The sequence below is a fragment of the Ovis canadensis genome, chromosome 20, assembly GCF_042477335.2.
Source record: "Ovis canadensis isolate MfBH-ARS-UI-01 breed Bighorn chromosome 20, ARS-UI_OviCan_v2, whole genome shotgun sequence".
NCBI lineage: Eukaryota > Metazoa > Chordata > Mammalia > Artiodactyla > Bovidae > Ovis > Ovis canadensis.
The window spans coordinates 46,974,669-46,997,331 of record NC_091264.1 but is presented as its reverse complement, the minus strand read 5'-3'; the positions used below and the strand labels follow the sequence as shown (position 1 = coordinate 46,997,331).

General features: G+C 42.4%; 1 protein-coding gene and 1 long non-coding RNA gene across 7 annotated transcripts in view; one reads left to right on the top strand and one right to left on the bottom strand.

The window, feature by feature from the left end:
- LOC138425582 (cytidine monophosphate-N-acetylneuraminic acid hydroxylase) overlaps window positions 1-22,663 on the bottom strand; it is a 301,978-nt gene that overhangs the window by 66,742 nt on the left and 212,573 nt on the right. The window contains exon 1 of one of the 6 annotated variants that reach the window (XM_069563628.1): window positions 16,185-16,454. The exons of 3 other annotated variants lie outside the window; for them this stretch is intronic. The gene's annotated coding sequence lies outside the window, so the exon portion shown is untranslated. Of the gene's footprint in view, window positions 1-16,184; window positions 16,455-22,663 lie in introns of those variants that run through there. 2 more of the 6 variants (XM_069563632.1, XM_069563629.1) reach the window with 2 other exon arrangements.
- The window catches only part of LOC138425663 (uncharacterized), a 79,956-nt gene continuing 73,435 nt past the window's right edge, over window positions 16,143-22,663 (top strand). The window contains exons 1-2 of the long non-coding RNA XR_011251298.1: window positions 16,143-16,754; window positions 20,709-20,816. This is a non-coding gene — a long non-coding RNA (uncharacterized lncRNA). The remainder of the gene's footprint in view (window positions 16,755-20,708; window positions 20,817-22,663) is intronic.

The window sequence follows — 22,663 nt, the reverse complement described above, 5'->3', positions numbered from 1 at the left end:
TCACATCCTCTGTCACCACCTTCTCCTTTTGCCTTCAATCTTTGCCAGCATCAAGGTCTTTTCCAGTGAGCCAGCTCTTCCCATCAGGTGACCAAAGTATTGGAGCTTCAGTTTCAGCATCAGACCTTTCAGGGTTGATTTCCTTTAGGATTGACTGGTTTGAGCTCCTTGCAGTCCAAGGAAGTCTCAAGAGTCTTCTCCAACACCACAATTCAAAGGCATCACTTTTTTAGTGCTCAGCCTTTGTTTTGGTCCAACTTTCACATCCATACACCACTACTGGAAAAACCATAGCTTTGACTATATGGACCTTTGTCAATAAAGTGGTGTCTCTGTTTTTAAATACGCTGTCTAGGTTTGTCATAGCTTTCCTTCCAAGGAGCAAGTGTCTTTGAATTTCATAGCTGCAGTCACCATCCACAGTGATTTTGGAGCCTAAGAAAACAAAGTCTGTCACTGCTTCCACTTTCCCCCCATCTATTTGCCATGAGGTGATGGGACTGGATGCCATGATCTTAGTTTCTTAATATTGAGTTTTAAGCCAGCATTTTCACTCTCCTCTTTCACCCTCATTAAGAGGCTCTTTAGTTCCTCTTCCCTTTCTGCCATTCAGTTCAGTTCAGTTCAGTTGCTCAGTTCAGTTCAGTTCAGTTCAGTCGCTCAGTCGTGTCTGACTCTTTGCGACCCCATGAATCGTAGCACGCCAGGCCTCCCTGTCCATCACCATCTCCTGGAGTTCACTCAAACTCACGTCAATCAAGTCGGTGACGCCATCCAGCCATCTCATCCTCTGTCGTCAGTTGCTCAGTCGTGTCCAACTCTTTGTGACCCCATGGACTGCAGCACGCCAGGCCTCGGTGTCCATCACCAACTCCTGGAGTTTACCCAAACTCATGTCCATTGAGTCGGTGATGCCATCCAACCATCTCATTCTCTCTCATCCCCTTCTCCTCCTGCCTTCAATCTTTCCCAGCATTAGGGTCTCTTCCAATGAGTCAGTTCTTTGCATCAGGTGGCCAAAGTATTGGAGCTTCAGCTTCAGCTTCAGCATCAGGCCTCCCAATGAATATTCAGGACTGATTCCCTTTAGGACAGACTGGTTGGATCTCCTTGCAGTCCAAGGGACTCTCAAGAGTCTTCTCCAACACCACAGTTCAAAAGCATCAATCTGCATATCTGATGTGATAGTTCTCCTGGCAATCTGGACCCCAGCTTGTGATTCATCCAGTACTGCATTTCACATGATATACTCTGCATAGAAGTTAAATAATCAGAGTGATAATATACAGCTTTCTCATATTTCTTTCCCAACTTTGAGCCAATCAGCTGTTCTGTATCCTGTTCTAACCGTTGCTTCTTGGCCCACATACAGGTTTCTCAAGAGACAGGTAAGGTGATCTTGTACTCCCATCTTTTTAAGAATTTTCCAGTTTGTTGTGATCCACAGAGTCAAAGGCTTTGACACTGTCAATGAAGCAGAAGTAGAGGTTTTTTGGGAACTCCCTTGCTCTTTCTACAATCCAACAAATGTTGGAAGTTTGATCTTTGGCTCCTCTGCCTTTTCTAAATCCAGCTTGTTTATTTGGAAGTTCTCAGTTCACGTGCTGTGGAAGCCTAGCTTGAAGGATTTTGAGCATTACCTTGGTAGCATGTGAAATGAGCACAGTTGTATGGTAGCTTGAACATTCTTTGGCATTGCCTTTCTTTGGGATTGAAATGAAAACTGATCATTTCCAGTCCTGTGGCCACTGCTGGGTTTTCCAAATTTGCTGACATAGTGAGTGCAACATTTTAACAGGATCATCTTTTAGGATTTTAAATACCTCAACTGGAATTCCATCACCTCCACTAGCTTTGTTGGTAGTAATGCTATAATGCTTCCTAAGGCCCACTTGACTTCACACTCCAAGATGTCTGGTTCTAGATAAGTGACCACATCATCTTGGTTATCCAGGTCATTGAGACCTTTTTTGTATAGTTCTTTGGTATATTCTTGCCACCTCTTCTTAATCTCTTCTGGTTCTGTTAACATCCTTACTGTTTCTGTCCTTTATCGTGCCCATCCCTGCAAGAAATGTTCCCATGATATCTCCAGTTTTCTTGAAGAGATCTCTAGTCTTTCCCATTCTATTGTTTTCCCCTATTTCTTTGCACTGTTCACTTATGAAGGATTTCTTGCCTCTCCTTGCTATTCTCTGGAACTCTGCATTCAGTTGGATATAGTCTTTTCCTTTCTTTCTTGCTTTTCACTTCTCTTCTTTCCTCAGCTATTTGTAAAGCCTCCTCAGACAACCACCTTGCCTTCTTGCATTTCTTTTCCTTTGGGATGGTTTTGGTCACTGCCTCCTGTATAATATTACAAACGTTTGTCCATAGTTTTTCAGGCACTCTGTGTACCAGATCTAATCCCTTGAATCTATTCATCACCTCCACTGTCTAATCATAAGAGGTTTGATTTAGGTTTGGCCCAGGTTGTAATGGGTTTGGCAACACCTTTTTCACTTATGTATTGACAAAGAAACAAAGGAAACTAGGGTACAAAAGAAGGAAATTCTTCCACTGTGTTATTTTGGAGAATGCTCAGATTCCTTAAAAGAAAAGAAAGTCTATTTTTTTTCTCAACAAAAAAATAATACACTGATTGGGGAATTTTCAGAAATTACAGATAAACAAAAAGAAAATTAAAGCCACTGATAATTTCACCACCCAGAGTTAAATAACATTAACGTTCTGATACATATTCTTTTCTCTTTCTATGTGTTGAGATATATCTATATATGTATATAAGTATATGAATGTATGTGTATATATATGTATTTCTACATACAATAAGAAAGATCATATCACTTACACTATTTGTAACCTGATTTTTCTCCTAACACTATATCCTGAACATTGTGCTATATCATTAAACGATTTTCCCCAATTGAAAAATGGAAGAAGTTCTTTTGACTAGCACAAATAGGTGAAAGTGGGTGGTAATAAGAGAGACAGGATAGTGGGGGTCATTCAGGAGGACATGACCACCCATTGATCCTCAAGCTGGATGGGCAACGGGAAGTTCATCACCCCTTCCCCGCCTTAAATACATGTTTGCCCACCGTTCCCGAAGTGGGAGCTGTTTCAAGTCTGTAGCCTCAAGAGAGTAGGGTGTTGAGACCATCTGGACTGAATACATGACTGAACCCAGTCATATTGGTTCGATGAAAACCCCCTGTAACCGAACACTTTATTAAAGAAGCCCTCCAGCGTTCTGTAGTGGAAGATTCGTAATCTCCCGGCACTCACTCACACAATACCCTTTGTCTCTATACATACTTTAAATTTCTGGTGGGCAGGTTTGGAGACCTACTCATCAGGTATGGAATTGGGAATTAGACATTTTATTTAATCTCCAGGGACAGGGTGACATTCAGGAAGATGAGTAAATGAAACAGGAGGTATGAAAAAGGGGGGCAATAAGAGAACAAAAAGTTCAAAAATAAATAAAACCATGAGTGTTCAAACAAAACAAAATAAGTAGTGGCCTTAACTAGCAGCATAATATGTCAAAAACCAAATCTAAAATCTGTGACAGAGGAAATCAATTTAAGGAATCTAAAATAACAACAGAAAAGAGTGAAAGAGAAGGAGAAAGTGAGAGAGAAAAAATATGAAAAAATATCAGGAAGAAAAACCAACGATAACTAATTTCTGTATAATAGGATGTCCAGAAGGAGAAAAGACAATAAACGAAGAAGAAATAATCAAGGAAAGAATAGAACTTCTCTGAACTGAAGAAAAAGTTGATTTCATATTTAAAGAATCTAACGATTTCAGGAATACTGAAAAAAGGCATCCTATAGATAATCTGATGAAATTTAGAAATGCTAAAAAAAAAAAACCCTTAAATCCCACAAGCTTCCACACCATGCCCCTACCCTACCCTACCCTACTCCCTCCACCAAAAGTCACCCCCAAATTGAGAACCAGACAGGGAAAAGAAACTTGCTGACATCCGTCCTCTCATTTGTAAACTGAATGCCAGGGAACCACCTGGAAGCATACATATTTACACAATTTTGAGGGAGAATTCTACAGCCTATCTGTAATCCAAGCAAGGTGATAAAATAGAGATTTTTCAGACTTACAAGGACTTAGAATATTCACTTTTCAACTATGCCTTCAGAAAATCAGTTCCACAGTACCCTAGTTCTCACAGCCTCAATCTCTTTGGTGAAAATCTCCTTTAACAGAACACTCCATTCCCTAAAGAAGACCTCCAGCCTTCTCTAGTGGAAGATTCGTTATCTCCCTGAGCTCACCCACACAACACCCTTTGTCTCTAGACCTCTAGTCACTGTCCTAATAAAAACCTCCCTGGGATGTCCCTGGTGGTTCAGTAGCTAAGACTCCGTGATCCCAGTACAGGAAACCCAGGTTCTATCCCTGGCTGGGGAATAAGATCGCACAGGCCAAAACAAAGAGTTTGCATGCTGCAACTACAGACCCCGTGTGCCACAAATAAGACCCAGTGCAGCCAAATAAATAAATGAATGTTCAAAAAACAAACAAAAAACAAAAAAACCTCCCTGAGATGATAACATGTTTCACCAACTATCCTCTCTCTCTTTTTCCCCATCTGCCAAGTTTCTTGCTACCCTTCTTTCTCCTCTCAGTTCTCTAACCGTGTTCTTCCCCCACGGCATCTGGCTTTTCCCACCAATCCACTAGGACAAAGGCCATCAGTAGCTTCCGCACTGTGAAGGGTAAGGAGCAGTTGTCAGTCCTTATTTCATTATTACCTTGACCTCATTATTAGACCCAGTACTGCTGCCTACCTCCTTCTTGAAACGTTACTATTCTCTAGAAATCTGAGAATGAAATACACTCTCTCCTGGGTCTCCATTACGCTCTGCTTTTGTTTTGTTCTAGCTCTCTTTGGTTTGGTTTGTTTTTCTCCTTCTTTTCTACCTGACCTTAAACGCCCCTGTTTTCCAGGCTCCCTTACCTTACTGACCTCATTACAGAAACTGTCTGTCTCACCCATTTATTTTCAGACAGCAAAACCTCAAGTAGAAAGCGGGATTTGCTGCGAGGATCCAGCAAATCTCAGAGAACCCTTCTTCTCATTTCAGGATAGGGGAAAACACACGTCCCACTTCTTGTGTTTCCATGGCACACAAGAGAAGGGAAAAAGACTAATCTGAACAACCAGACACTGGCATTTGCAAGATCAAGTTCATGAGTGGGCAAGACCACCAAGGAATGGGCCAGTGACGAGGGGAGGCCTGGGGTCCTTTTCTAGCCTACTGGCTGGACTCAGAATCTCCTCCGCAAGACCAGTAATATCTCCACAGATAACACTGGGACGTGCGAGTCCTCTAGCAGAAATCCAGGATGGAAGACTAAGGACCCTGCATAAGCCTCTGTCCTCAGACATGTTCTGCAATCTAGCTTTTATCAAAAAAGTCTATACTAGGATTTATAGAGTACTTATACTGAGTAATAAAATCATTCTTTCTCCCCATTTGCAAGGAGGTCTTTATGTGTATGCTCCATTTGCTAGAACCTAAAGAACTCTCTCCCCGAATAGTCTCAGTGAAACTTGAATTCATTCTAAGACTGTGAGCATTCTAGATTATGAGCTCCAAAAGTCAAGCAGTATCTTCTTTTTATTTCCAATATGTGGAAAGAAGAACCTAGGCCAGGGCACCCTGTAAATTTTAATAATACTGGTTCAACAAACAGATCCTCAGCATATTCCCTTCTTAGAAGTATTAACTAGTTTGCTTCTGTAACCAAATCCATATGTCTTTTTCATCTTGCTTCCATTTTCCCTTCCTACAAAACACTAAAGCGCCACTTCCATTTCCTTTTCTCATTCCTAGGAGAAAGTCACATAAATATCAAACATTTTGAAATTTCAGGAAAACAAATAAATATGGAATAACATTTGCTCATCAATGTTAAAGGCATCCCTGCCAGTACAGAAGAATCATTCTAATGTAATTGCTTCACTTGAATTAGTTTAACGTCTCAATTTGTACAAGACGTAAGAGAAAATGGATGGAGGAACATTAGAGGTCAGCTATTTGTTGTTCTGTTCATAGTCTGAGCAAACAGTTATATCCCAGTGGTGAAAACAGGACTCCAAAGGAGCAAGCATTGTTGCTTTCCCTAAAGATTCCTGTGCAATCCTGCTGTTGGATTGTTCTTCTTTTCTGGACCAAGGAGAAAACCAAGATGGAGGGAGTTCATTTTTTAGCTATTCTTGATTTGTGTATTATAGGTTGCTCTTGATCTCCCCTTGATTAATTTCAGCTGAGGCCTTCCCATCAGCTATAAACCCAAATTATTAGCCTCACAACTGCCAGACAACTCTGCCATTCCACAGCTCTTGGTCATTTAAAAAATTCTATTTCAGGAGCCCACTCTCAAGTTGATCCCAATCCTTTACCCTTAAAGGAAAACATCTGTGGCCTTCCTACCACAAAGGACTCACAGTTCAGCTAAACACGCACAGGTGAACTTTGGGTGGTGAATCTTAGACTGAATGCTGGAGATAGAAATTCAAGGAAAGGGAATTCCCTGGCAGTCCAGTGGTTAAGACCCCTTGCTTTCACTGCTGAGGGCATGGTTCAATCCCTGGTCAGGAAACTAAGATCCCACTAAATGCAGCCAAAAAAAAGAAATAAACAAACAAAGAAGGTACATTCCCTGATTTTCAGGAGTTCACAGCCTAGTGAAGGAGACAGACATCTAATCGGAAAATGTCAGCAAAATTTAACAAGGGACCAACTCCTCCACCTTGGCTCCAGAATTCCTCCTGCAATCCATAATCCCAGGAACCTTTGGCTTTGTCCCTTTCTCTCCTAACGCTTCCACTCTCCCCTCTACCTGCTACTCCATTTTAGCATTTATGTATGTTTATGTATATACAGGGCTTCCCTGATGGCTCAAGTGGTAAGGAATCCGCATGCAATGCAGGAGACTGGGCTTCGATCCCTGGGTCAGGAAGATCCCCTGGAAGAGGAAATGGCAACCCACCCCAGTGTTCTTGCCTGAAAAATCCCATGGACAGAGGAGCCTGGTGAGCTATGGTCCACAGGGCTGCAAAGAGTCAGACACAACTCAGCACAAGCACATACATATATATGTATATGCAAGCCTCTCCTAGTTTGAAAAGTATTCATTCGTAACTCACCAAGTATCTCCCAGCAATGATTCTCTCCACTTTCACAGCCAAAACAGTGAAAAATAGTAGTCACTCACTGTTTCTGATCCTCCTTTTTCTTTACTTTCCATTGACCCCTCGAGCCACCCCATATGAACTTTACCCCCTTCACGCCATCTTAAGGCAGCAATATCTTCCACATCATGAAATCCAAACAATGCTTTTCAGTTGTCCCTTTACTGGATAGCTCAGCTGCAACTGACAGTTTCTGTTTGAAACATACTGTTCTCCTTTCAGTCTTGCCTTTTTGTTCTCCCTCCTCCCTCTATTTCTAAGAAACATCAAAGCCTGTCACCTCCAAATGAACAGGGTACCCTGGTCTAAGCCCATACTGTTCTCATCCAACTGCACCAGGAACATCATAACTAACCTTTCTGCCATTTCTCTTGCCAACCTGCCTTCAACTTACTTGCTACATTACAGCCAAAAGAGCTTTGTAAATGTCAGATTTAATTCTGTCTCTTTTCTGTCTTAAACTCTCAATGATTTCCAACTTCCTTGAGGATAGAGTCCAAAATACTTAGTATAACTAATAACTTGCATCCTGGTCAGACTTGTGCCTGCCTCTCCAGTCTTTTCTCCTACCACTCTCTTCCCTCTTTCCGCTCTGGCCAGTTTAACCTTACTGTTCTTCTAACGTTCAGTGGACATTTTCCCTTTCAACTGTTCCTTCTGCTTGAATGTCCTCTTTCATCATCTTTGCCTAACTCCAACTCAGATTTCACTTTAAATGTTACTTTGTCTAGAAATTTCTGATACCCACAGATTCAGTTAAAACCCCTTATTATATCCTACAGTGGGACTTCCCTGGTGGTCTAGGGATTAAGAATCCACCTGCCTGCAGGGGACATGGGTTTCATCCCTGGTTGGGGGGGATTCCCACATGACTTAGGGAAACCAAGCCAGAGCATTAGAACAACTGAGCCCACATGCTGCAACTACTGAAACCTAGAGCTGTGCTCTGCAACAAGAGAAGCCACCGCAATGCAAAGCCCATGAAGGGCAACTGGAGAGTAGCCCCTGCTCACCACAACTAGAGAACACCTGCACACAGCAAGGAAGACTCAGCGTAGCACTCCCCAAAGTAAACAAATAAATAAGATATATTTATTTTTTAAAAATCCTGTAACATGCAGAACTTTGCATTTCTCCTTAATATCTAGCACACCTATTATTATTTATTCAAAAATCTGTCTTCATCCCTCAACATTAAGCTAAGTGAAAGTAGGGGTCATGCTTGTCTGTCCATTGCTATATCCCTAACACCTAGAATGGTGCATATTTTTGAATGCTATAAAAACAACAAACACTAAGCCTGTCCTACCGCACAATTGCACTCATTTCACACGCTAGTAAAGTAATGCTCAAAATTCTCCAAGCTAGGCTTCAGCAATATGGGAACCGTGAACTTCCTGATGTTCAAGCTGGTTTTAGAAAAGGCAGAGGAACCAGAGATCAAATTGCCAACATCCGCTGGATCATGGAAAAAGCAAGAGAGTTCTAGAAAAACATCTCTTTCTGCTTTATTGACTATGCCAAAGCCTTTGACTGTGTGGATCACAATAAACTGTGGACAATTCTGAAAGAGGTGGGAATACCAAACCACCTAACCTGCCTCTTGAGAAATCTGTATGCGGGCCAGACACAAAAGGACACATATTGTACAATTTCACTTAGATGAAACACTGTAAAACAGGGGTACCAAAGGCTGGAGGGTAGGAAGTTATTGTTTAATGGGTACATAGCTTCTGTTTGAGTTGATGAAAATGTTCTGGAATAGTAGTGATTGTTACACAACCCTGAAAATGTACTTAATGCCACTGAGTATACACTTAAAAATGGATAAGATTGTGAATTTTATGTTTTATATGTATTTTGCCACAAAAAAATTATTCAATGAAGCTCTCAGTTCCAGTCAAGATGAAATCTAAAGCATGTTCAAGCAACCAAAGGAAGGTACACAAAGAGAAACCAAGGAACAAAACACAGAGGAAACAAACAAAACAAAAACTAGAATGCAATACAGAAGCTCTAAGTTAATAATTACTTTTGGGACTTCCTGGCAGTTCACAGGTTGGGATTCCGTGCTTATACTGCAGGGTGCACAGGTTCAGGGGGCAAGGTTCTATGCCTGCTCGGGGAACTAAGATCCCACAAGACATGTGGGTGGCACAGCCAAACAAACAAGCAAAAGACACACACACAAGAAACAAAAAAACAAAACCAAAAAACAATCACCTTAAATATAAGTAGTTCAAATACAGTAATTACAAGACAGAAATTGGCAAAGGGAATGAAAAGCCATGAATCAACAATATGCTGTCTGTAAGAAATTCATTTCAGATACAATACAGCAGAGGTTTCCCTGGTGGCTCGTGGTAGAAAATCTGCTTGCCAAAGCAGGAGATGCAGGTTCGAGCCCTCACCTGGAAAGATCTCCTGGAGAAGGAAATGGTAACCCACTCCAGTATTACTGCTTGGGAAATGCCAAGGATGGAGGAGCCTAGCAGGGCATATTCCATGGGGACGCAAGAGCCAGACACTACTTAGGGACTAAACTACAATACAGGATGTGGAAAATAAAAGGACAGGAAAAGATACACTACTACTCGTTAAAACAAAAAAGAGCAAGATTTGATTATGTTAATGTTGATGTAACCAGTAATCATAAATTTTGAGCCACACCTTAAATATTCAACCTGTGGATTAAAAAGTTAAAACTTAAGGCTAAATGGATTCCTATTCCTATTTTCCAAACAAGCCAACATCAATAAAGCCCATTAGCTTATTCAGTTTCCCTCTTAATAAAGCACCAGGGGCGCCCTCTTCCCGCGATACATCAAGATTGAAACATACTCGCAGGAGGACACACATTCTCTTCCTCTGTTGTGACACCTGCCTTCTGTGCAGTTGAATGCTGCCATAATGAGCTCTACTACCTACATGCATGCTGTGCTGGTAGCTGCAGGCTCGCCAGAACTGACTGGATCATCATCACTGTGTGTGCCGGGGAATGGAGCTCACCTTAAAGGAGAGTGATGACACAGACCTGCCCTGCTGTCGATGGAGAGAAGGGCAAGTTGAAGGAAATCATCTTTTTTTTTAAGTTGCAGAACTGTAGCCCTAAGAAGCAGAAGTTTGCATTTAGTTCTTTGAGTTCTTCTTCTCCTTCAAGTTCAAGACCAGAGTTTCTTGAACTGACCCCCTGATCTGATGCACAGGGCCAGGGGCATCTACCACGTGAAGATAAGAGCACTGTTTCTTAGGTCTGAGAACTTAGGTTCCTCCCCCTTAATGCTGTGAAGATGTAGCTCTGGGTTTAATCTCCATTCCTTCTGAGGCCTGTTTCATTTCCAGTTTCCAAACCGCCTAGAACTGAATTTCTTATATAAACATGGAGAAGCAGGATTTTCCATTTGAAAGGGGTAGATGTTGTAAGCCTGATGCATACATTCTTTCAGAACTAAATTGAATGAAGAAGACATGACACTGACCACTACTCAAAGAATACCACTTGCAGGAAATGTGGTTATCCTGTTCAAACCGTTGGGTCTTGCATCAGATTTGACCTCACTTGTAGCCACTTATCTTCCTGGTGACCATCCTACGTATTGAGAAAGCACCAAGAGGAATATACTAACTTTATGTAGAGTCAGATTTAGGTCAGTAAAGGTCAAAATAAATATAAGTGAAATAATTTTTCTTAAGATATTTACTTCCAGGGCAGCTACAATAAATGAAAGATATATGATTAAAAAGCTACTAGAACTAGACTCTCGAAGAAGGCAATGGCACCCCTACTCCAGCACTCTTGCCTGGAAAATTCCATGGGCGGAGGAGCCTGGTGGGCTGCAGTCCATGGGGTCGCTAAGAGTCGGACATGACTGAGCGACTTCACTTTCACTTTTCACTTTCATGCATTGGAGAAGGAAATGGCAACCCACTCCAGTGTTCTTGCCTGGAGAGTCCCAGGGGCGGCAGAGCCTGGTCAGCTGCCATCTACGGGGTCGCACAGAGTCGGACACGACTGAAGCGACTTAGCAGCAGCAGCAGCAGCAGCAGCAGAACTAGACTTTAGGGGGATAAATGTGTGATCCCCTCGTCGTTTCAGCAGGTCCAATCTTACATTACATTTTTTGGGGGTGTGTGTGGCCGAGTCTTTGCTGCCCCATGGCCTTAGCCCACCAGGCTCCTCTGTGCATGGGACTTCCTAGGCAAGAATCCTGGAGCAGGTTGGTATGCTCTCCTCCAACGGCTCTTCCCGACCCAGGGATCAAACCTGTGTCTCGTCTCTTACGTCTCTAGTATTGGCAGGTAGGTTCTTTACCACTAGCACCACCTGGGAAGCCCATATTACATTTTTCTGTGTGTGGGGGAAATATCTGACCAAGTATCTTCCAGTTTGGAAAATGAAAGATTGCGTTCCCAGGAATTAGGGAAAGTGGTACGTTTGTATTTCCGAAGATGTCAGCACCTTCCCACGTGGCTGTTCTCACAAGGTGATTGACATTCCTCTCACTGAGATTTGTGTTCCCTCCACTGGAATCTGGGTGGGAGCTTGGGACTGCTCCACACAACGGAGCATATGACAGATTGGTGTTTCGTGGCTTCTGAAGCTGGGTCTAAAATCATACAGCTTCCACCTAGCCCACTCTTTGGGGCCTGTCCTTGGAAGCCAGTCACCACGTTGGGAAGAAGCCTGGGCCACATGAAAGAACGATATGAGGTGTCTGGCCACTCCAGCTGAGGACTCAGGCTCCATCCACCCCGGGCATGTGAGAGAGTGAGCTTTCCAAGGGCTCCATCCCCTCATCCCACCCCTGCTCAAGTCTTCCATCTGAGGCTCCAGAAAGCACGTTGCAGAAACAAGCTGCCCCTGCCGCTATGCACTAACTGAGAACGTCTGACCACAGAGCCTGACCTATAGGCTCTGTGAGCATAATAAATGATTGTTTTCATTACTGGGGAAAAAAAGTACTCGAGTGATGCTTAAATTGTTTCTGTTAGTATAAAAGGAAAATCTTACAGATCTTGTCAGGCTAGGAGGCTACAGACACACAGCAGTAGCCCCACACAGTCCAGTTAGAGAAAATTTACACAGAAGAAATAAAGCACATGGAATCCCCCAACTCTCACTGGGGGGACTACCAGGGCCAGGTAGAGACGGTCTGCACCCACCGCGGCAAACATGCAGCCAAGAAGGGCCAGCCTCTGAGAGAAGTCTGGATTCACAAAAGAAAGGACTTGACTTCATGCCAAAGATATATCCACATGACACATTTAGGTTGTTGCAAATATAGGTTAACCTATGGAATACTTGGGTTCTCTCAACAATGGGAAATGAATGACAGGATTTCTAGGTCCAAGAAGCAGAATAGGGAGAATGCATGCTGAGGGCCTGGGTCCATACTGAAGGTCAAAGTCTGCACGTGGAAGGCCCTGGAACAGTCTTGAAGTGCTTCTGTATACACAAAATGCTGGCATCAGCCAAAAGCCGTGCTGCCCCTTTGCAGGTGGCCCTGGTCAGCTCGGCCAGGCAGAAGGAGATGGGTACCCAGGCCATCCAGATTTGTCTCCCAACAGATTTAAAGAGAAGAAAGGGAAAATCTCCCCTAACCTTCTCCTCTGCCCTCCTCCCATCAATTAAAACAAGATTGAGTTATTTCTCACTCTTCAGTTTGACAGAATTTTAAAGATGAATATTATCCACTGTTGATGAGCACATTGGGAATGGTGTATGCATATAATAGTCACAGGGGTATAAACTGGTAGCTTTGGGGGGAAATTTGACAGTATCTAGCAAATTTTAAATGTATGTATCCTTTGATTCAGCAATTCTGCTTCAAGTATGATTTTTTTAAAGAAGTGCTTTAGCATTTGTACAAAAAAATTGTCTGTTGAAAACAAAATATTAAAAATACTAATAGAGGAATGAGCAAATTAGGGCACATTCTTCTGTAAATATGGCAATTAGACATAAAGTAGATTTATGGGTGGGGCTTCCCAGGTGGCCCTAGTGATGAAGAACTCACCTGCCAATGCAGGAGATGTAAGAGATGCAGGTTTGATCCCTGGGTCAGGAAGATCCCCTACAGGGGAGCATGGTAACCCACTCCAGTATTCTTGCCTGGAGAATCTTAGGGACAGAGGAGCCTGGCAGGCTACAGTTCTGCTGCTGCTGCTAAGTCACTTCAGCCGTGTCCAACTCTGTGCGACGCCATAGATGGCAGCCCACCAGGCTCCCCCTTCCCTGGGATTCTCCAGGCAGGAACACTGGAATGGGTTGCCATTTCCTTCTCCAATGCATGAAAGGGAAAAGTGAAAGTGAAGTTGCTCAGTCGTGTCCAAATCTTAGCGACCCCATGGACTGCAGCCCACCAGGCTCCTCCATCCATGGGATTTTCCAGGAAAGAGTGCTACCATGCTGATAAACAAAATGTGCAAAATTGAGTCCTAAGTTATAATTTGCTGTACAAATTCCAGGAGCTATTTTGTGGTTGGTCTTCACTGGATAAAAATTACTTCTCTGTCAAGTTCAGAGTCACTCTGGGAAGTTGCAGAGAGCCTTATTTCATTTGTTTATGTAAGAAGAGAGAAAGGGCATGAAGGAGTAGGAGGAAGGATCAAACAATAAAAACACTGGACAGTTGAGGATGAAGAAGAGGCTGATGACAAATGCCAAGTGTGAATGCTAGTTATGTAAAAAAAAGAAAAAAGTAATGGTAATAGTCAGAAAAGGCTTTATATATGTAATAAAGCATTAAGCAAACAGTACATTTAATCCTCATAACCAGGAAACTCTTGAAGTTGAGAGGCGCCCCCAGAGATCTTCTATGCCAGTTCTCTCATCTGACTGGTTGATTTAGCTGCTAAGTCGTGTCCAACTCTTGTGACCCCATGGACTCTAGCCTGCCAGGCTCCTGTGTCCATGGGATTTCCTAGCAAGAATACTGAAATGGGTTGCTATTTCCTTCTCCAGGCTCACCTGATTGTTATTCCTTAGTTATGCTTGAAGGGAAATGATTGCAGGCTTTTCAAAATTACTGGAGCGGAGTCTCCAAACTTGGTTATGAGCTTCTTAGAGTTGCCATAACTAAGCTTAACAAACTGGGTAGCTTAGGATAACAGAAAGGTAAGCTTTCACAGGTCTAGAAGCCAGAAGTCTTAAATCAAGTTATCAACAGGTTGGTTCCTTCTGAGGGCTGTAAGAAGAATCTGTTCCAGCCTTTTAGCTTCGGTGCTGGCAATCCTTGGCAGTTCCTGGCTCATAGATTGTCACTTCAGTCTTTGCCTCCATCTTTAAATTACCTTCTTCTCTCTGTTTCTCTCCTCATCTGTGTGCTTTTCTGTTCTTATAAAGACATCTGCCATTGGATTCAGAGTCAGGTCTACCCAGATAACCCAGGATAATCTCACCTTAAAATTTGTCACTTAATTGTATCAACAAAAACCCTTTTCCCAAATAAAGTCACATTCACAGATTCTGACTAGACATATCTTTGGATGGTGGGGCAACCAACCAACTCACCACACGTGCTTGTGTGATTTTACTTTTGGAAGGCTTCTAGAAGAGAAATATATTCTAAAGGGAAGTAAAAGATAAAGCTTTTTTAAAAATTCACTTTTCCTAGGCAGTTCCCAGTGGACAGATGTAAATGGTTTGTAGTATTCTCTTCAAAACGTTCTAATGTTCTCTTTCAAAACTGGTCCAAGGTAAAAAGTTACTAAAACAGTTACCACATACTAAAGCCTTTCACCCTCCCAACTTCTCTTTATGAAAATCAGTTAAAGAAAACAAATTTTTTCAATTGCAGTGTCCTGAGAAATATAATTACTTGAGAGGAAAGAATGCATAAACAAGCAGCCTAACAGAGTTTGATGTGCTACCCACTAAATTTAGATTCTCTTTCCAGTGAGGTGGTGAGTTAAATATCGAAAGGACCCTCCTGCTGAAAACAACTAAAAACAGATAAAAACCTTAAAAGGGTCAATGAGCTGTCACAGAAGAAGTAAGCGCATCTCAAACCAAGGACTGAACAATATGGAGGGAGCACTATCTCCAGCCATTTACCAGACAAGAAGGGAAGGGGAAAGGAAGATTCAGCTTTGAAGTCATAGCCTCAAAAGGGCTCCAGAGGCACAGCCCAGAGCCTGCCCAACCTGAGGGGTCTAATACATCTTCTCCCCAAAAGTTGGTATCCCAGTGAGTTAAACCATCAATTTAGAAAGGAGAGAAAAAACAAAACAAAACTCGACTTTCATCAATATTTTCAGCCTAAATTCACACTACCTTGGAGAACTGGAGAATAATTTATAGACTAGAAGTTCTTATAAACCTGGAAGAAGCAAATGAAGACCCTCTGGAGAGGACTCCACTTCTAATCCAACTGAAGACGATTCCTTCAGGTAAAATTCCAAAGCATCGAACAGCCCATAGTACAAAAGAACTCAACTTTCAAAGCAAGATAAGCCAATGCAACGCCATAAAAAGGTCCATAGTAGTATCATTAATTCAGTTCTATGAACTGAAACATGTCTCTCCCCATACTTACACATATGTCACCTACGCCTAAAAGAGGTTTCAGGCAAATTCTAACCAAGAGAACACTGACAGAGCCACACTGACAATAGAAAAAGAATAGTTTAAGCAATAAACATTGCCAGAGATATAAGGATAAACGGTTCAGCTCATCAGAAACCATCTGAGCCTCCAGGGAAGCCCCTTCAGAAATCTTAGTAACTTTAAATTTGCATGCACTCCTAACAGCCTCAAGAATACTGACAAATTCTAAGGAGTAAAAAGCAAGTTCAAAATCAAAATAGAGGTGTAAATACTCCCTCAGTAACGGAGAGCATAAGCAGATAAATGTATTTTAGCAATTAGTCGCGAGTGCGCAGGCGCAGCCGACGGCGCGCTGAGGGTTCTGACGCGCCTGCAGCCAGCGAGCGAGCGAGCAGGCTTTCTCACCTGCGACCCCTGAGGAAGGGTGTGCGGGAGGCGGGCGGGGGCCTGAGCGGAGGCGCCCCCGGAGACGCAGGCACAGTAGGAGACTGGCTGCACTCGGAGGGGCGGGAGGGAGAGGCACCAGAGCTGAGGGGAGAGGAAATAGGCTCCACCAGAGAGAGGTGCCTGGCTGGGAACCGCGTGGGGACAAGGGGCGCCTCCTGGGCGCGGCCCAGGCGTCAGGACTGGTACTCGGGAACGGTTCCTGCCGTCCCGTTATCTCGGGAAAGGCTCCTCCCCGCCGCGTCACTGACTACTGACGGCTGGAGGACATCTGGGAGCCCGCCCCGCACCCTCCGCTCAGGCGGAAGGTCTCCGGGGCCTCCCGCGCGCACGGGGCGCTCCCTGCCCCCACTCTCTCTCCACCCGGACTCTCAGGGCAGCTCCCTCGCCGGGCTTCTTTTCCCTCGAGGGGAAGCAGGAACTTAGCTCTGGGCATGGCTGGTCTTCAGAAAGAATTTTATCCGAATGGTGGTACCTGTGCAGCTTCCAGACTCGCTAGAGCCACGGTCAGAAAACTGGTAGCCTCCAAAGGTACATGTTGGGGTATGTCAGGGGGGAAAGTTAATAAGGATGAGGAGGGTTTGAATAGTGCAATTTAGAAACCTGACCTAATGAATGTATGTACCTACATATGGCCAGTGAGCACATGAAAAAGTGCCCAGCATCATTCGTTATCAGAGAAATGTGAATTAAAACCCCAAACGAGTAGGAGAAGAAAGTATCAAGACTGATTCATGTAATTCCACTTCTGGTCAGGATGGAATAGTAGGAACCGGGTTTACCCTCTTGTTTGAAACAATCAAAAAATAGAAAATAATATATATATGTACACATATATACAGATGTATATCCTCTATAGCATACATAACGTGATTTTTAAGATATATATAATATTGTATGCAATGTCTATTCATATATAATGCCACTATATCATGTTTAACATATACAAGATGCTACATATTATTTATGATATATAATACATAGTTTTATATATTGACTCTACATGATATGTATAACATGTATCATTTATAACACACCACTCAACAACTAAAGAATACACATTATTTTCCTGCACATTTGTAAGTTACCTAGATGATTATACAAATGTTGAATCTCAGCTAATTTCAAAGGGATAATGTTACACAGAGAAATAATATTGCTATGTTATAATGCAACCTAGCTCAGAATGAAGCCAAAACATTTACTTTTTGAAATTAAGAAACAAATATGTGTGTGCTATATTGAAGTGAAGTATAAAGTGAAAATGTTTGTCACTCAGTCATGTCCGGGTCTTTGCCACCCCATGGCCTGTAGCCTGCCAGGCTCCTCCGTCCATGGAATTCTCCAGGCAAGAATACTAGAGTGGGTTGCCATTTCCTTCTCCAGAGGATTTTCCTGACCTAGGGATGAAACTCAGGTTTTCTGCATTGCGGGCAGATTCTTTACCATCTGAGCCACAAGGGAAGCCCCCTGGTGCTATGCTGGTCAAAAGTAAGTCACAATAGATGAGAACATATTTAGAAGTAGGTTCTAATGAAAATGTACACAATAAACCTGCAGGATTCAGTGAAGCAAAATTTAAAGGTAAATGTTGACAGTGGAAAAGAAGAAAGTCTGAAATATAATGAGCTAAATACGAACTCCAGAAAGTTAGAAAAAGAACTGCAAAATAAACAGGAAAAAAAAAGAGAAAGAGCAGAAATTTAATAAGATAGAAAATTAACATACAATTGAGATAACCTATTTAAAACAATCTATTCAGAAATTAATTCTTTGAAAAGATAAAAACAAAATTTAAAAATATCTAGTAATATTATTGGTCAAGAAAAAAAAAGGAAAGAAGACGTAAGTCACCATTACAGGTAAGAAACAGGATATGCTATAGATACTGCAGACATTAAAAAGATAGCATAATATACAAATCTTCGGGGCTCCCCTGATGGCTCAATATTAAAGAATCTGCTGCCAGTGCAGGAGACATGGGTTCAATCCCTGGTCCAGGAAGAGCCCACATGCCACGGAGCAACTAAGCCCGTGTGCCATAATTATTGAGCCTGCACTCCAGAGGCCAGGAACCACAACTATCGAGTCCACACACTTCAGTTACTGAAGCCTGCAGTCCCTAGAGCTTGTACTCTGCAACAAGGGAAGCCACCTCAATAAGTAGACTGCACACCACAACTAGAGAGTAGCTCCCACTTGCCACAAGGAAAGAAAAGCCTGCACAGCAACCAAGACCCAGCACAGCGAAAAATAAAGTAGATAAAACTATTAAAATCTTTGTACCAATAAATATAAATGTATAGATTCAGTGGGTAAAGTCCTAGAATGATATTACATCTAGTATATTCCATCAAAACTTAATTATGAACACTAAAATAGCAAGGGTAGGAAGACTCAGTTCTTGAGGTATCAGTTCTCCCAACTGATCTGTTGATGCAATAGATTCAATGCATTTCCAACGATAATCTCACTAAGGTTTTGTGTAGGAATTGACAAGTTTATTCTAAGATGTATATGGAAATACCAACAACCTAAATAGCCAAAGCAATCTTGAAAAAGAAGAATAAAGTTGGAGGACTTAGACCATTTGACTTCAAAGCTTTTAATAAAGCTCCAGAATCAAGACTGGTGCTAGTAAAGGATTGAAAGATTAGGTTGATGGAACACAATGGAAGCCATTTGTTATTTTTCAACAAATGGTACTGAAGGAGCTGAGTGCTGAGTCCAACTCTTTGTGACCCTATGGACAGAAGCCCTCCATGCTCCTCTGTCCATGGGATTCTCCAGGCAAGAATACTGGAGTGGCTTGCCATGCCCTCCTCCAGGGGATCTTCCTGACCTAGGGATTGAACTCATGTCTCTTAACGTCTCATCCAATGGGTTCTTTACCACTAGCCCCAACTGGGAAGCCCAGAGTGCTCATATGAGGGAAAAAATTATCCCTACCTCACATCATACACAAAAATTAATTTGAGATGAAACATACTCCTAATCTTAATAAACTATGAAAGCACAGAAAATAACTTTAGGACTTGGAAGTACACAAAGATTTTTTAGAAATGGCACAGAAAGCATAACCATATGAACAAGAAATTAACAAATTAGACTATCAAAAATTTTAAACTTCCGCTTAATGAGATATAGCAAATTCTGTAGCTGTGAGAGAATATTTGCAAAACACATATCTGATGAAAAACTCATGTCCATGATATACAACTCAAGAATTCCTACAACTCAAGAATAAAAAAATAAGGAACCCAATTTTAAAAAAAAACAGGCAAAAGATTTGAATGGACATTTCATCAGAAAAGATAAATCAAGGGCCAATGAGCACATGAAACAGTGCCCGACATCACAAGTCTTCAGAGAAAGGCAAATTAAAACCAAAAATGAGTAAGAAACAAAAGCATCAAGAATGTCTCATATATTTCCACTTCTGGAAGATGAAGTAATAGGACCCAAATTTACCCTCTTGTTTGAAATAATCAAAAGTAAAGGATAAAATATATGAAAGAACAATCAGATAACAAAGAATGATGATCTCCAAGAAAGAGTAAACAGACAAGGTAAGTCAAATGACTTCTCCAGCATATTGTTCAGAGAATTTCCTGGTCACAGAGAAGGAAAGGGACACCTTTTCAAAAGTCTCCCAGTGTTGGGGAAACAGCAGTGGGTCTGGAGAGTTTGGGGCAGCATCCCAAACCTTAGCACTTAGAAGGTTTCCAAAAATGTCTGTGGAATTGAACTGCTAACTCTCAGTAATACATTTCAACAGGTCAGAGTCAATTGTGTACCAGGCTCTTGGAGCCATTAATGTCCCCTGACCCCCTCCCCCAACCGCCCCACCCCATAGACAAAGTGTTACTTAGGAAAAGTTTAAGTGGGAACCTTTCTATAGTCTTCAAATGCTCACCACCATTTCCAACACTGCCCACCCCAGCCCCAACAATGCTGCCCAACCCCCATCCCCACCAGCTTCAATGTGCTCCTCCTAGCCTGCCATCCCCAAGCCCTGAGGTTTTTTCTTACTGCTATGTGTGTCAGTCGCTCAGTCATGTCTCACTCTGTGCGACCCCATGGACTGTAGCCCACCAGGCTCCTTTGTCCAGTGGGATTTTCCAGGCAGGAATACTGGAGTGGGTTGCCATTCCCTTCTCCGGGGGATCTTCCCAACCAAAGGATCAAACCTGAGTCTTCCACATTGCAGGCAGATTGTTTACCATCTGAGTCATCAGGGAAGTCAGTATGTGATAAGCTATGAATAACATGCTTTTACCCCTGGAGCTATCTCCAACATCCTTCCTCTCTTGGTATAAAGTATTTTGTCAGTAATTGAAATTTCCCGAAAACACATCTTAACCCGAAAAGAGCTGCAGTGGAAGAAATTTCTACCATTCGCGGACACAGAGGGGAAGAATTTGTTTGGAGCAAGCAAATCCTGACCATGCTCCTTAAATCTCACCTTCTTTTTCCTCTATGTAGGGCCCACCCCTGAGAAGACTCTTAAATTGAATATTCAGAACATCTCAAGAGAGTATTTCACCAAGGTAAAATGCCCAGTGTCTTTGGGAAAGGAATGATAGGAAGCAGGTAAGAATATAGAGATTTCATTCAGCAAATATTGATTGGTTCCTACATACTGGGTACGTTCTAGGTTTGGGGGATAAAGCAATGAACAAATGCTTTTGTTCCCTTTACATTCAGTTCAGTTCAGTTCAGTCGCTCAGTCTGACTCTTGGCAACCCCAGGAATCGCAGCACGCTAGGCCTCCCTGTCCATCACCAACTCCTGGAGTTCACTCAGACTCACGTCCATCGAGTCAGTGATGCCTTCCAACCATCTCATCCTCTGTTGTCCCCTTCTTCTCGTGCCCCCAATCCCGCCCAGCATCAAAGTCTTTTCCAATGAGTCACCTCTTCGCATGAGGTGGCCAAAGTACTGGAGTTTCAGCTTTAGCATCATTCCTTCCAAAGAAATCCCAGGGATGATCTCCTTCAGAATGGACTGGTTGGATCTCCCTGCAGTCCAAGGGAGTCTCAAGAGTCTTCTCCAACACCACAGTTCAAAAGCATCAATTCTTCGGTGCTCAGCCTTCTTGACAGTCCAACTCTCACATCCATACATCACTACTGGAAAAACCATAGCCTTGACTAGATGGACCTTAGTCGGCAAAGTAATGTCTCTGCTTTTGAATATGCTTTCTAGGTTGGTCATAACTTTTCTTCCAAGGAGTAAGCGCCTTTTAATTTCATGGCTGCAGTCACAATCTGCAGTGATGTTGGAGCCCCCCAAAATAAAGTTTGACACTGTTTCCACTGTTTCTCCATCTATTTCCCATGGAGTGATGGGACCGGATGCCATGATCTTCATTTTCTGAATGTTGAGCTTTAAGCCAACTTTTTCACTCTCCTCTTTCACTTTCATCAAGAGGCTTTTTAGTTCCTCTTCACTTTCTGCCATAAGGGTGGTGTCATCTGCATATCTGAGGTGATTGATATTTCTCCCGACAATCTTGATTCCAGCTTGTGTTTCTTCCAGTCCAGCGTTTCTCATGATGTACTCTGCATAGAAGTTAAATAAGCAGGGTGACGATATACAGTCTTGACATACTCCTTTTCCTATTTGGAACCAGCCTGTTGTTCCATGTCCAGTTCTAACTGTTGCTTCCTGGCCTGCATATAGGTTTCTCAAGAGGCAGGTTAGGTGGTTTGGTATTCCCATCTCTTTCAGAACTTTCCACAGTTTATTGTGATCCACACAGTCAAAGGCTTTGGCATAGTCAATAAAGCAGAAATAAATGTTTTTCTGGAACTCTCTTGCCTTTTCCATGATCCAGTAGATGTTGGCAATTTGATCTCTGGTTCCTCTGCCTTTTCTAAAACCAGCTTGAACATCAGGAAGTTCACGGTTCACATATTGCTGAAGCCTAGCTTGGAGAATTTTCAGCATTACTTTACTAGTGTGTGAGGTTAGTGCAATTGTGTGGTAGTTTGAGCATTCTTTGGCATTGCCTTTCTTTGGGATTGGAATGAAAACTGACCTTTTCCAGTCCTGTGGCCACTGCTGAGTTTTCCAAACTTGCTGGCATATTGAGTGCAGCACTTTCACAGCATCATCTTTCAGGATTTGAAATAGCTCCACTGAAATTCCATCACGTCCACTAGCTTTTTTCATAGTGATACTTTCTAAGGCCCACTTGACTTCACATTCCAAGATGTCTGGTTTTAGATTAGTGATCACACCATCGTGATTATCTGGGTAGTGAAGATCCTTTTTGTACAGTTCTTCTCTGTGTGTTCTTGCCATCTCTTCTTAGTATCTTCTGCTTCTGTTAGGTCCATACCATTTCTGTCCTTTATTGAGCCCATCTTTGCATGAAATATTCCCTTGGTATCTCTAATTTTCTTGAAGAGATCTCTGGTCTTTCCCATTCTGTT